The 12,922-nt window shown below is 44.5% G+C and overlaps 1 pseudogene; it reads left to right on the top strand.

The window, feature by feature from the left end:
- The first annotated feature begins 1,045 nt into the window (after nucleotides 1-1,045).
- LOC116457953 (ribonuclease H1-like) lies at nucleotides 1,046-9,447 on the top strand (annotated as a pseudogene).
- Nucleotides 9,448-12,922: the final 3,475 nt, after the last annotated feature.

Here is a 12,922-nt window from a genome sequence, read left to right as displayed (position 1 = left end):
TGGGTCTGATCCCAGTCTCACGCCTCACGTGGAGCTGGCTGGTTCCTGTTAGCATTTCAGTCTACCCCTAATGGCGAACATCGTTGCTGCCAAGAACTCATGAAACTGGATTCCCATTTAGCCCCTTCTGATCAGACTCTTCTGGACCACTTTGCCTGCTTGGAAACAGGCGGCAGTTATGCCACATCCCTTGGACTTGTCTATGGCTGCTCAGGGAAGGGCTGCGTCTGGTCCGTATGTTCTGATTCATGATATCCTCCCCCCCCAGCCTGTAGTGCAACTGGCTTCAATCTGGAATTCTAGGTAATGCTAACCCCTCTTCTGGAATAGCTCCTTATAGCTATGATCTGTGCCGAACAAAATAATCTTATCAAGTGCAGAGGCTTTCAGAGAATGTTATCTACCTTTCAAAGTAAAGTTCTCAAGAACATTCTAGAAGATCACATGTTTCGTTTTTTCTCCACAGCCTAGCTCAAGGAATAGGAGATTTGACAGATTTATGACAAGGCCTTTTTCAAATGTATTGATCTGGCTAGCTTTGGTCCTCAAAAGACTGTTCTGAGGCCGGTCTTATCGGACAGGGCTACACAAATGGGTTAGTTGTTGCAAATGGTCCACCAGCTGACCATAGAGGAAAATAATTAGCCAAGTCTTTAGTTATGCCTCAGAGTGTGCTTTTTTTTTTTTTTTTCTTTTTTAAGATAGGTTCTCACTCCTGTCGCCCAGGCTGGAGTGCAGTGGCACAATCTGGGCTCACTGCAGCCTCGACCTCCCGGGCTCAGGTGATTCTCCCACCTCAGCCTCCACAGGTGCAGGCCACCATGCTTGGCTAATTTTTTGTAATCTTTTTAGTAGAGACGGGGTTTCGCTATGTTCCCCAGGCTGGTCTCGAACTCCTGGACTCAGGCGACCCACCCGCCTCCACCCGCTGAAGTGCTGGAATTATAGGCGTGAGTCACCGTGTCCGGCCTCAGAGTGTACTTTTACTGAAGCTATTTTCAGTGGGCACTGTTGGGGTCACACTGGTGTGAGGCGAGAGTGAGCCATGTGCCAGCCTCTGTCCCTGGCCCACAGAGTCACCTTGATAGCTGTGTGCTGCCACAGGGACTGCTGCAGCCTCAGGATGGTCTATGCTGTGGGGAGGGCCTGCAGGACTGGGGTCTTTCTGACCTGGAATGAATGTAGAGCATAGGCGGACCTCTTTCCTGCTGCCAGATTTAAGAAGTTTGCCGCAGAAAATGTGGCCTGGGCCTTTGTCAGGAAATCTGCAAGCCCAGAAGGTTCAGAAGGGCAGAAAAATAAACATGTACAAGAATCACAAACGAAAGCCGGCAAGGGACTCCGTGAGCCACTGAATGGAGATGGAGATGAAAGTGCAGAGTCTTGTGCAAAGCCTGTGAAGCAAATCACAGAGCCGGTGCCTCGAGTGAGCAGAGACATTTTCTTACATCGGAGGCTTTGTCGTCGTCTACACTGATGGCTGCTGCTCCAGTAACAGGTGGAGGAGAGCACTAGTGGGAACTGACGTTTACTGGGGGCCAGGCCATCCTTTAAATGTAGGCATTAGACTTCCTGGGTGACAGACAAACCAAAGAGCAGAAAATCATGCAGCCTGCAGCACCATTGAACAAGCAAAGGCTGAAAACATCAATAAATTGGTTCTGTACACAGATAGTATGTTTGCTATAAATGGTATAACTAACTGGGTTCAAGGTAGGAAGAGGAACAGGTGGAAGACAAGTACAGGGAAAGAGGTGACAAACAAAGAGGACTTTGCGGCACTGGAGAAGCTCAGTCAAGGCATGGACATTCAGTGGATACTTGTTCCTGGTCATCCAGGGTTTACTGGCAATGAAGAAGCTGATAGATTAGCAAGAGGAGCTAAACATTCTGAAGACCAAGCAAAGGGACTTTATTACTTGGGAACAGTTGAGCCAGTGGCAGTTTTGCTCCTTTTGCTTACTGGTACGGAAAAGAGACTGCAGGCTGGACCATTGCAGTGGATGGGCAGATGTGGCTTCCACACTGAATCATGGTGGCACGGTGGCATTCTGTGATACATTTTGATAAAAAGTGGTTAAATAGATAATAAATTGAACATCTGTGAGATTTAAGAATTATGTGAGATTTCAGCATTATGCTTACTAGGTTTGACACTTTTCTTGCTTATTTTATTGCAATCTGGTTTAAAATGCTACAGGTTTGATTTTTTTTTTTTTTTTTGAGATGGAGTCTTGCTCTGTTGCCCGGGCTGGAATGCAGTGGCACAATCTCAGCTCACTGCAACCTCCGCCTACCTCAGCCTCTCAAGTAGCTGCGACTACAGGCACGTGCCACCACGCCCGACTAATTTTTGTATTTTTAGTAGAGATGGGGTTTCACCATGTTGGCCAGACTGGTCTCAAACTCCTGACCTCAAGTGATCCACACACCTCAGCCTCCCAAAGTGCTGGGATTATAGGTGTGAGCCACCACGCCCGGCCCACAGCTTTGATTTTGATAAGAAATCAAAAAAACATTGGTTAAAAGATGCAGGTCAGAAGTCTAGAAATATTCTGAAAGCATCCATTTATCTTCCAGTTCACAGACTTGAGTCTCCTGCTTTTACAGGCGACTTGTGCCTGTGGGCACATTAGAGACATGCAGCCCACGGCCTGGGAGGGCTGCTCAGCAGAGAGGATGTGAGCTGGTCTCAGCCTCACGTGCCTGCCTGCTGGGCACTGACATAATAGGTGAAGCCTGCACACAGGCGACCCTGGCTGCTAGGCCACCCTCTAGGAACAGTTACAACTTGTAAAGACCAAGATGAATAAATAAATCTTTCCAAAATTTCTTTGGCTCTTTTGTTGAAAACTGTGCACTTAAAAAAAAGTTTGACATGATCATTTATTTAGTTTTAAACCTTTTTATCATAAAATAAAAACATACAGGAAGACAGACACACAGACACAGACATACACACACACATACACACACACACACACACACACACTATTTGTGTTGCGACTTCTACCTAGAAGAAAATCCTTATTGATCTGTATGTTATGAAGTCTAGTGGCATTCAAAACTGTTAGCTGCTAATTTTTATTTATTAATGGAAACTTAATTTTTAAAAACATCCCATATTATTTTTTCTTTTTCTTTTTCTTTTTCTTTTTTTTTTTGAGACGGAGTCTTGCTCTGTTGCCCAGGCTGGAGTGCAGTGGCATAATTTTGGCTCACTGAAACCTCCGTCTCCCAGGTTCAAGCGATTCTCCTGCCTCAGCCTCCAGAGTAGCTGGGATTATAGATGTGTGCCACCACGCCCAGCTAACTTTTGTACTTTTAGTAGCGGGATTTCACCATGTTGGCCAGGCAAACTCCTGGCCTCATGTGATCTGTCTGCCTCAGCCTCCCATAGTGCTGGGATTACAGGCGTGAGCCACCGCGCCTGGCCAAAACCTCCCTTTTTAAAAAACCAATAATAATCTGTTAATCTAAATGCATACAGAAACACAACTTACGAGTTGGCCATTTTTTTCTTGCTGTGGAAAATTAGATAACAACTACTGAACAAGCTCACAAATAGTAACTTGGAAATATACTTAAAACAGAGGTACATATGATCATTTACGACTATTTTGCTTATTTCCAATAGATAGAATCACTATAAATGTCCCACATTAAGATTTGTGTTTGTTCATTTCCAGTGTGTCCAAAAGGAATAAAACAGTATTCCCAAACATTTAATATTTTAATTGTTTTGTTATTTTCAATGGGTTTTAGAAATAAATCACTTACTCTGGCCTCATCCATTAGTAAAAACTTATTACTGCTTCAAATCATCTTTTGGCTAGATTGTATATACAAATAAATAGGTAATTCATTGAAAATCTACTCGGTACATGTTGCCAGGCTTAGTCAAGGGAGCCCTAAAGCAGAGGTGTTTGAGACCTCTCCATTAAGCTATGAAGACCTTCTTGTTAGTTACAAAACTCCTCTTATTGTAGGTAAAACAGGTGAAATAGTGGCTGATGTTGAGTCAGTGGTAGAAGGCCCAGACCCTGCTGTGAGCCACTCCTCCGGTCTCAAGGGTCTCCTCAGAATACCTAGACCACTATGGAGCACAGTTTGAAAACATGGCCTATTAGATGAGGTGTAATTTCAACCTTAGTGTTTCTTGGGTACCAAAGGGGGTCACCTTAGTAGTAGTAACCCATGCCAGGCACCGTGGTGGACACCTGTAATCCCAGCACTTTGGGAGGCTGAAGTGGGTGAATCTCTTGAGTCTAGGAGTTTGAGACCAGCCTGGGAAACATGGCAAAATCTCATCTCTACAAAAAATACAAAATTAAAAAAAATAGTAATAACCCAAGTTTTATTGACTCTTCTTACCACATGCTCAACTAGGACCTTCTATTTGTTTCAACAAAGTTCCATCCAGATTTCATAGAGGATGTCTCACATGTCCTTATGAATGGTGACCATGTTATTATAGTCAACACACAGATTCCTCTAGGCTCATCCCTCTTCTCTGGCCTCAGCCCCATCCAAGTTTGCTGTCCACAAAACCTCTTGAGATGACTCTCCATTGCCCCAGCTTCTGGCCATCACAATCAGAATTTCAACATCCAAGCTAACTAAATCCAGAGGCCAAAGTTTTTAATCCATGAGGGCCAGAACAGCACTATGTCCTGGCCCATCTGTCCGGCAACCTGTGTCATGCGGGTCCCTCAGGAAAGTAAGAATGATACTCTTGCCTCAGGCCTCACTGAGTCCCTCACAAAGACAATAGTATAGCTTTAGCTCACAGCCCCTTTTCTACCAGGCTCAGACAACAAACTGAGGTGCCAGGTATGGAACAAATCTGACTTTGGCCTTTCATTTTTACCTCCAACCAGATGGCCACCAAACCTCCTCCCTTCTGTTTCTACTCCATATAGCAAACCTACAAACTGACTATTCTTGTCCATCCACCAGTTTAGGTCCATTCTCTGACATGTTTAAATCTCAATTTGGGCTTAAAGTGGAATTAATTCATCAGATGACATTATTCTAAGCAAGTTTGATATCAGCTGTCTTGTTTTCCTTAGATTGACACCATTGACTTCTTTATGCCGTGGCTCTGAGCCCAGCCCTGGAGTGCCATGGGCTTAGATGGAGAGATTTGCTCAGGACATGAGACAGCTTCAGCATATGCACCAATATCTTTGGCCCTTGGAATGAATGTGTTATCCAAAGGGTGGCTACTGTCTTTACTAGATTTCCTGGAAAATTACGAAGAAAAACAAACAAACAAACCACAAAAACTATTTCCTGATTTTTCCAGCAACTCTGACTAGTTTTGAGTAGGTTGTTTTTATTTCTTCCTTTGGGGAACAAATTAAAGTTGTGTGTTTATTTCTGAAACATTGAGAAACACAAAAAGAAAGTCTCCCAAAAGGAAGATCCTCTTTCCCATTCCAGATATTTGCCAACAACCACATGAAAGGAAAAATATGCTTGAAGACATTGCATTATGCAACAGATTTGGGTTATAATATTACTTATAATTCCAATTCTATTTTAAATTCATTTAAATTGTGACTCCCCAGTCCCCTGCACCATCCAAAGTCATTTAAAGACCTAGGTGGGCTGGGTATGGTGGCTCATGCCTGTAATCCCAGCAGTTTGGGAGGCCAAGGTGGGTGGATTGCTTGAACCCAGGAGTTTGAGACTAGCCTGGGCAACCTGGGGAGAAACCCTGTCTCTAAAAAAATGATAAAATTAGCCAGGTATGGTGGCATGCACCTGTAGTCTCAGCTACTCAGGAGGCTAAGGTGGGTGAATTACTTGAGCCCAAGAGGTCAAGGCTTCTGCGAGCTGAGACTGCGCCACTGTAATCCAGCCTCGGCAACAGAACGAGACCCTGTCTCAAAAAACAAACAAACAAACAAAAAACAAAAAAAAAACCTAGATGATAAATAAATAATCATACTGATAACAGCCTCTCATATTACCAGAGAGAACACGATTCTAATAAAAGCCAGTCATGACCACACTCAACATCTAGGATGGGGAAAAACTGTTGTGTTCTTTTCCCATTGGTTCTCCTTTTGGTCATATGAAGATAGCTTTAGGACATTTGGAAGGCCTGTCTTGAGAACTTCTCAAGGCTGGTTTTAGTTAGTGGCACTTAGAGTACAACATTTTTAGATTTTTCCAAGAGGACCATCTCTAAGCAATCTTTCGCCTGCCAATAGCAACAGCATCTCATAACCGTGATGTACTACTGTGCTCAAAGAATGCTTCCCCCTTCAAGGTAACAAAAGAATAGAACAAAGGCAGTTGAAGGAACTGAGACATATAAATGTGTTGGTTTCCTACAGCTGCAGTAACAAAGTACCAAAAACTTGGTAGCTTAAAACAACAGAAATGTATTCTCTCACAGTTCTGGAGTCACACGTCCAAAATCGAGGTGCTAGCAGAGTTTGTTCTTTCTGGAGGCACTGAGGGAAAAGCTGTTCCGTGCCTCTCTCCTGGTTTCTGGTGGCTGCAGGCGATCCTTGGGTTTCCTTGGTTTGTACATATATCACCCCAATCTCTGTCTTCACATTGTCTTCTTCTCCATGTGTCTTCTTCCTCCACTCTTCACCCCTCGCTTTCCCTCCCCTCTCCTCTTCTCCCCTCCCTTCCTCTCCTTTCCTTTCCTGTCTTCTTCACTCCTCTTCTTCTCAAGACACTTGCCATTGGATATAGGCTGATCCTAATAAAACATAATCTCATCTCAAGATCCTTAATTAATTACATCTGCAGAGATCCATTTTAAAAATAAGGGGATTCGAGACCAGCCTGGGCAACATGGTGAAACCCCATCTCTACAAAAAAATACAAAAAATTAGCCAGGTGTGGTGGCGTGCACCTGTAGTCCCAGCTACCCAGGAGGCTGTGGTGGGAGAATCACCTGAGCCTAGGAGGTTGAGGCTGCAGTGAGCCATGATTGTGCTACTGCACTCCAGCCTGGGTGATAGAGTGAGACCCTGTCTCAAAAAAATAAATAAATAAATAACATTTAAAAATAAATATAAAAGTAAGGGCATATTTACAGATTCTATATCTTTTTTGGGAGGGGGATGGTGGCACCATTCAACCACCATAACATGTAAAGGTAAGTCAAGTAAATCCAACTGAAAAAGGCAACAAACATGTCTATAATCCTTTAAGAAGAGATAAAATGACTGGAATTATGAACTGGGGATCAAGATATTGCGTTATATAGTCTTAGTTCTGTCAATGGTGACTCTGGGATACTGGGCAAGACCTTCTCCTTTGCAGGCCTGGTATCTGCATTTATAAAATCAGAGGATGGATTAAATTAGCTTGAAAGTATGTTCCAGCTCTGGTGTTCCATGATTCCATATGAACACCCATTCTCCCAGTTCTCACATGTGCTTATGTGCACACATGGATGCAAGTCATACCCCACCCTCTTGCAGATCAAGCCAGCCACCTCCCAAACCCAAATGTGATTTCCACACTGAATCTATAATCTATGCTTTCTTATGTGGGGCATTTGGGAGCTGGCTTCCATTGTGTCATGTTTGACTTGGCTGGAGAAATAAATTTGGCAGTGCTTAGAAATGCCACACCTTTATATTATGAGTTTTTCCACAATCTTCTTGGTGTCCAGGACTTGTGATCACTTTTCTTTCTCATTTTCCAATTCCGTATTTCAGCTTGTGGTCTTCAGCCTGCCCACCGCTGTTTCTGCTGCAGGAGCGGCCCCCGTCTCAGATGATTGTCCTGGCACTGGCAGATGACCTAAGTAGGTAATAAACAGGTAAAGAAGAGAGACTTGGAAATTCTATGGCGTCAGTTCGTATGGAACTTTTGATGGTAAAATGACCACATGCCGGAAATTACACTGCAACTCTACTCCAGAAAATCTGTGTGGCATCTAATTTCGGTGGATTAATTGAGTCTTACTATCCCATACTTCATGTGAGGGCTGTGCAAAGGAAGGGTATAGTCATGGAATCGTAGAATGACAGAGCTGGAGAAACTGTACACTTTTTTTTCTGTGTACAGTGTATATGCATTTTTCTACTTAGGTTCCATGAGAGTACAGAGTGTTGTTCACAGCTGTCTCCTCAGCACCTAGCCCAGGGTGTGGCAGGTAGTAGGCACTCGTCAAATTTCTGATTATGAATGAAAATGAATGCAAATCAGATTCTTAGAAGGGTTCAGATCTCATGCAACGTCCTCATTTCTGATTCATTTTCAGTAGCCAGAAACGTTAGTAGGCTAACACTTCAGTTTCTCTGCTAAATAATTGATGAACTAAAAAGGACTAAAAATATCAAGAGAATTCTCCTATAAGGCAGAGCTCTGCACTCCTTCCACTGTGGGCATTAAACTTACCTGCTTCTGCACTCCTTCCACTGTGGGCTTCAACTTACCTGCTTTGTAAATTTAGGCATTTTTAACATTGGGTTTTCTTAAACTTCTGTCTCTGCCTCCCCATTCTCCCCACTGGGCACCTCCCCACCGCCCCCCATCCCTGCCATGTGCGCTCGCGCGAACACACACACACACACACACACACACACACACACACACACACAGTGGCGGGGGGGGGTCTCATCTCTCCTTGCCACCAGCCTGGCACCTATGGAAACAAACAAGGTCTTGTGCAGCCACCTAGTGGTGTCTCTTCAGCCCTGCAGTTCCCCATGGCTTCTAAAGGAAATAACAGAGGGCACTGGGAGGCACTGAGATACTTTGAAGACAGCCCACTTCTCAAGGCATCTGGGACCGCACCCAGAGGTGAGCCGCAGGGAAAAAAGGAGAGCGAGCTCGGGGCGTGCCCGGCTCCGGCCGCTGCCTCACTTCCTCGGGGGGTCAGCGGCCAAAGGCGGTGGGTGTGAGGCCAGACGACCCTGCACCACCCGGAGGAAGTGATGTCATGGTCTCCTTCTCCGAGAAGCCTTTGACACGGAGGGCGGGGGCGGGGGGATAGGAATGAGTGCCAGGATGGGACAGACAGCCCTTGTTCCATGGGAAGCGTCAGGCTTTGAGAGACTTGTTTCATAAACATGCCTTGCCTCAGTGTTGAACCCTCCATTCGAGTTCCTTCACAGAATTGTCCCTTGGGACCAAGAAACTGTTGTGATTGCGGAGGACACAGAAAAGGGTCAGCCAAGCAGTGATCAGAGAACAGGGGCAGGCAGAACTCAACAGCCGCTGGGCAGTGGGGTTTAAATGAAGAGCCATAACATTGAACGAGGCTCCTAGGAGCTCCTAAGGACTCTGGAACCTTTCCACGGGGCCTTCAACCTTCACAGGTCCCGGGGTGCTGAGCCCAAGAAGGAGATGGAAGTCAAAGACCAGCACGATGAGACACACACCTTTCTTCTCATTCCATACACCACCCTGCAGTACCACCGTGAGTGCTATCATCCCGCGAGCACCTTGCCTTTGAGGATTTGACCAGGTTTCATCCGAGTAGTAATGTATCCGATGTCCACTGGCTCCTTCCTTTACCCATGGACAGTTCTGTGTAAGCCTTTCTCATCTGCCTACAACGTCTGCCTATAAATTATTAGGTTTCTCCATTTAAAATAAACGGAATTTTCCCTCAAGCCCGCGATCCATACTCACCCACACCCACACTCCTCACCGGTGTCTCCAAAGAGCAGTTTATCCTGACCACTCTGTTCTGACCCCATTCCCATCTGGCTTCTGTCCTAACCATGACGGAAATTGCCCTTTTGGAGGTTGCTCATGACTTTCTAGTTGCCAAATCCAAAGGCTTCATTAATAATAGCATGTCAGTTTTGATATTTTATACAGTCACAGCTCCTGGTGTTTGAGGATGTAACTTAATTTTCCTAGAACTGACCTCAAATCAGTAACTCAACCTCCAATGTCTGTGGTCTTCCTAATTCAAGATAAATCCAGCCCTATCTGTTTTTTATCTTTTGTTTTACAGAGATGGAATCTTGCTCTGTCACCCAGGCGGGAGTGCAGTGGCACGATCATAGCTCACTGTAGCCTCCTGGGCACAAGGGATCCTCCTGCCTCAGCCTCCCAAGTAGTTGGGATTACAGATGTATGCCACCACACTTGGAAAATTTTTAAATTTTTTTTTGTAGAGACAGGAGTCTCGCCTTGTTGCCCAGACTGCTCTCAAACTCCTCGGCTCAAGCAATCCTCCCACCTCAGCCTCCCAAGTGCTGGGACTACAGGTGTGAGCCACCACACCCAGCACCCATTCTGTTTTTATTTTTATTTTAAATCTTTATTTTCATCTAACTTGTTTTTGAAATGTATCATCAGACCCATTCTGATTTTTTTTTTTTTTTTTTTTTGAGACAGGCTCTTGCCCTGTGACCCATGCTAGAGTACGGCGGCTTGATCTCAGCTCACTGCAACCTCTGCCTCCTGGGCTCAAACAATTATCCCTTCTAAGCCTCCCGAGTAGCTGAGACTACAGGCGCACACCACGAAACCTGGCTAATTTTTTGTATTTTTAGTAGAGACAGTGTTTCGGCATGTTGCCCAGGCTGGTCTTGAAGTCCTGGACTCAAGCAATCCACTCACCTCAGCCTCCCAAAATGCTGGGGTTAAAGGTGTGAGCCACCACACCCAGCCCCATTCTGTTTTAAAACAGAATTAAAACATAATCTTTGAGTAGCGAATCGGAAGTTCCCTCCCCTTATTCCCCGACATTTTTTCAGTCTCTGTAGCTGCAGGGGGCATGTGTCTGTGGGGCAGCGTTCATGCATCATGTTGGTGTGGGGAGAAAAGCAGCATCTGGCCCATCATGACATTCTGTCTACAACAGTTTCCACTGATTGGTGACTCTTGCAACTTGGTCTCATTGTCCTGAGCCAGCACTAGTTTCTGATGGCCAAGTTTCCACTGTCACCTCCCTTTGCCTACATCCTTATGGTCCAGACTGCAGCTCCTTTGGATCATTTTGGCTTGTCCAGGGCCTCTTCTGCGTCCCTTTTGGTGGCCGTAGAAACTTTTCAGAATTTTCCCCAGCCTCGCCAAGATGCAGGGGGTTTCTGTGCGGCCACCCTAGATCATGGCTGCTCTGTTCTTCCGATGCCATTCTGGATGTGGAAATTCTCCCAGGAACTATGATTCTCCCTGGTACATTCTGAGAGGAGAGACACATGTGTCCTCTGCTATGGAGAATCTCTGGTGATGTACGAATTTCTTTGACTATGACCATAATAGAAAATGCGTTTTACATCACGGCTGAGCACATGTACACATCACACATGAAACAACAACTTCACGAAACAACGTTGCCTTTACCTTGCAACAAACTCTGGGATTTCCTAGTCCATTGTATTTTGTTTCTTTTAATGCTGGTTTTATCCCGATAAACCAATTTTATGATGCAAGAGGTCTCAGCCCACAGTTTAAAAAATATTGCCTTGATAGTGGGTTTACTTGGTTTCAGAGAGTGGGCTCTGGGCTCCATACCAAAACTTAGGAAGCAGCTACACACTTGTTTTGTTCTTTCTCAAAATGCACAGCTTTCAGAATCAAAGAAAGTCCTGCCTCTCAAGCTGTTGTCTCTACTATGGGTTTAAAATAAATCCATTCAGACATTCAACAGATTTTTTCTTCTCAGCTTTATCTACTTTCTGTCTGAGAACAATGTGTATGGAATATGACAGAATGATAAAGAAAAGAGTAATGGCTATAAAGAAGCACAAGGGAAAAAAACCTCAGTTAATATTCCCAAATATACCTGTAATCCCAGCACTTTGGGAGGCCAAGGTAGGTGGATCATTTGAAGTCAGGAGCTGGAGACCAGCCTGGCCAGCATGGTGAAACGCCATTTCTACTAAAAATACAAAAATTAGCCGGGCATGGTGGGAGGTACCTGTAATCCTGGCTACTTGGGAGGCTGAGGCATGAGAATCACTTGAACCTGGGAGGTGGAGGTTGCAGTGAGCTGAGCTTGCACCAGTGCACTCCAGCCTGGGCGACAGAGCAAGACTTAGTCTCAAAAAAAGAAATAAAAATAAATAAAATAAAAAACCAAGCATTACATATTCTATTGGTAATAGTAATAGTAACTAATTACGATTGAATATGTATTATGGGCCAGGCATGATGCTTAGCATTTCATGTTTATTATTTCAGTTAATCCTTATACCATCCCTGTGATATGGTACAAATATTATCCCCATTTTATAAAAAGGAAGTTAAGGCTAACCTAAATTTGACTCTTTCTCTGCCCTTTACATCCAGAGACCATTTCTCATGTCTGTTAGTTTCTTTGTTCTAGCCGTACCTCTATAAAATTAGGGATGAAAACTAGACCATCTCTCTCAGCTCAGAAAGAGTCCAGCAGCCTTTCAAAGGCAAGGCTGCTTTCTACTAAGTTGGAAAAGTGATGGTCTTGCTGCACAGGCCTGCAGCTTGACCTGCACCCATCCCTCCCGCTGCTCTTAGCCATTCTCTATCTAGGGCTTTCTACGGCCTAAAACTCAAGATCATCCAGAATCTTCTTCCAACCAGAAGGGATTAGGAGTCCTTCCTTCTTCTTAGCAACCTGCAGATCCTCAGAGGAAATGACCACGGTAACTTCCCTTTATCTTTTCTAAAACCCACATCTATAAAAGGGAGAAAGATGTCTCAAGAATGCAAACAAAACATAACTATAAACTTGAATTTTCTCCTTTGATTTGGCGAGTTCCTTCTTTATCCAGCAAATATTAATATTTATTGAAGATGCACTAGGCACAGTTCTAGGTGCTACTGGAGATCTGGTGATGAACAAGACAGATCAAATTCTTCCCCTTCTGAAATTTACACTCTATAGGGGCTGGTTTCTGGGGAGGGCAGACACTGACTGGAGGTTTTCAGCTTTCTTTTAAGTCACACTTCCTAGTAAGAAATGTGTCTTGCACAGCAATGTAGTATATTCCTTCTCCCT

This window comes from Hylobates moloch, unplaced genomic scaffold (assembly GCF_009828535.3).
Source record: "Hylobates moloch isolate HMO894 unplaced genomic scaffold, HMol_V3 SCAFFOLD_18, whole genome shotgun sequence".
NCBI lineage: Eukaryota > Metazoa > Chordata > Mammalia > Primates > Hylobatidae > Hylobates > Hylobates moloch.
This window is presented reverse-complemented; position numbering and strand designations above follow the sequence as displayed.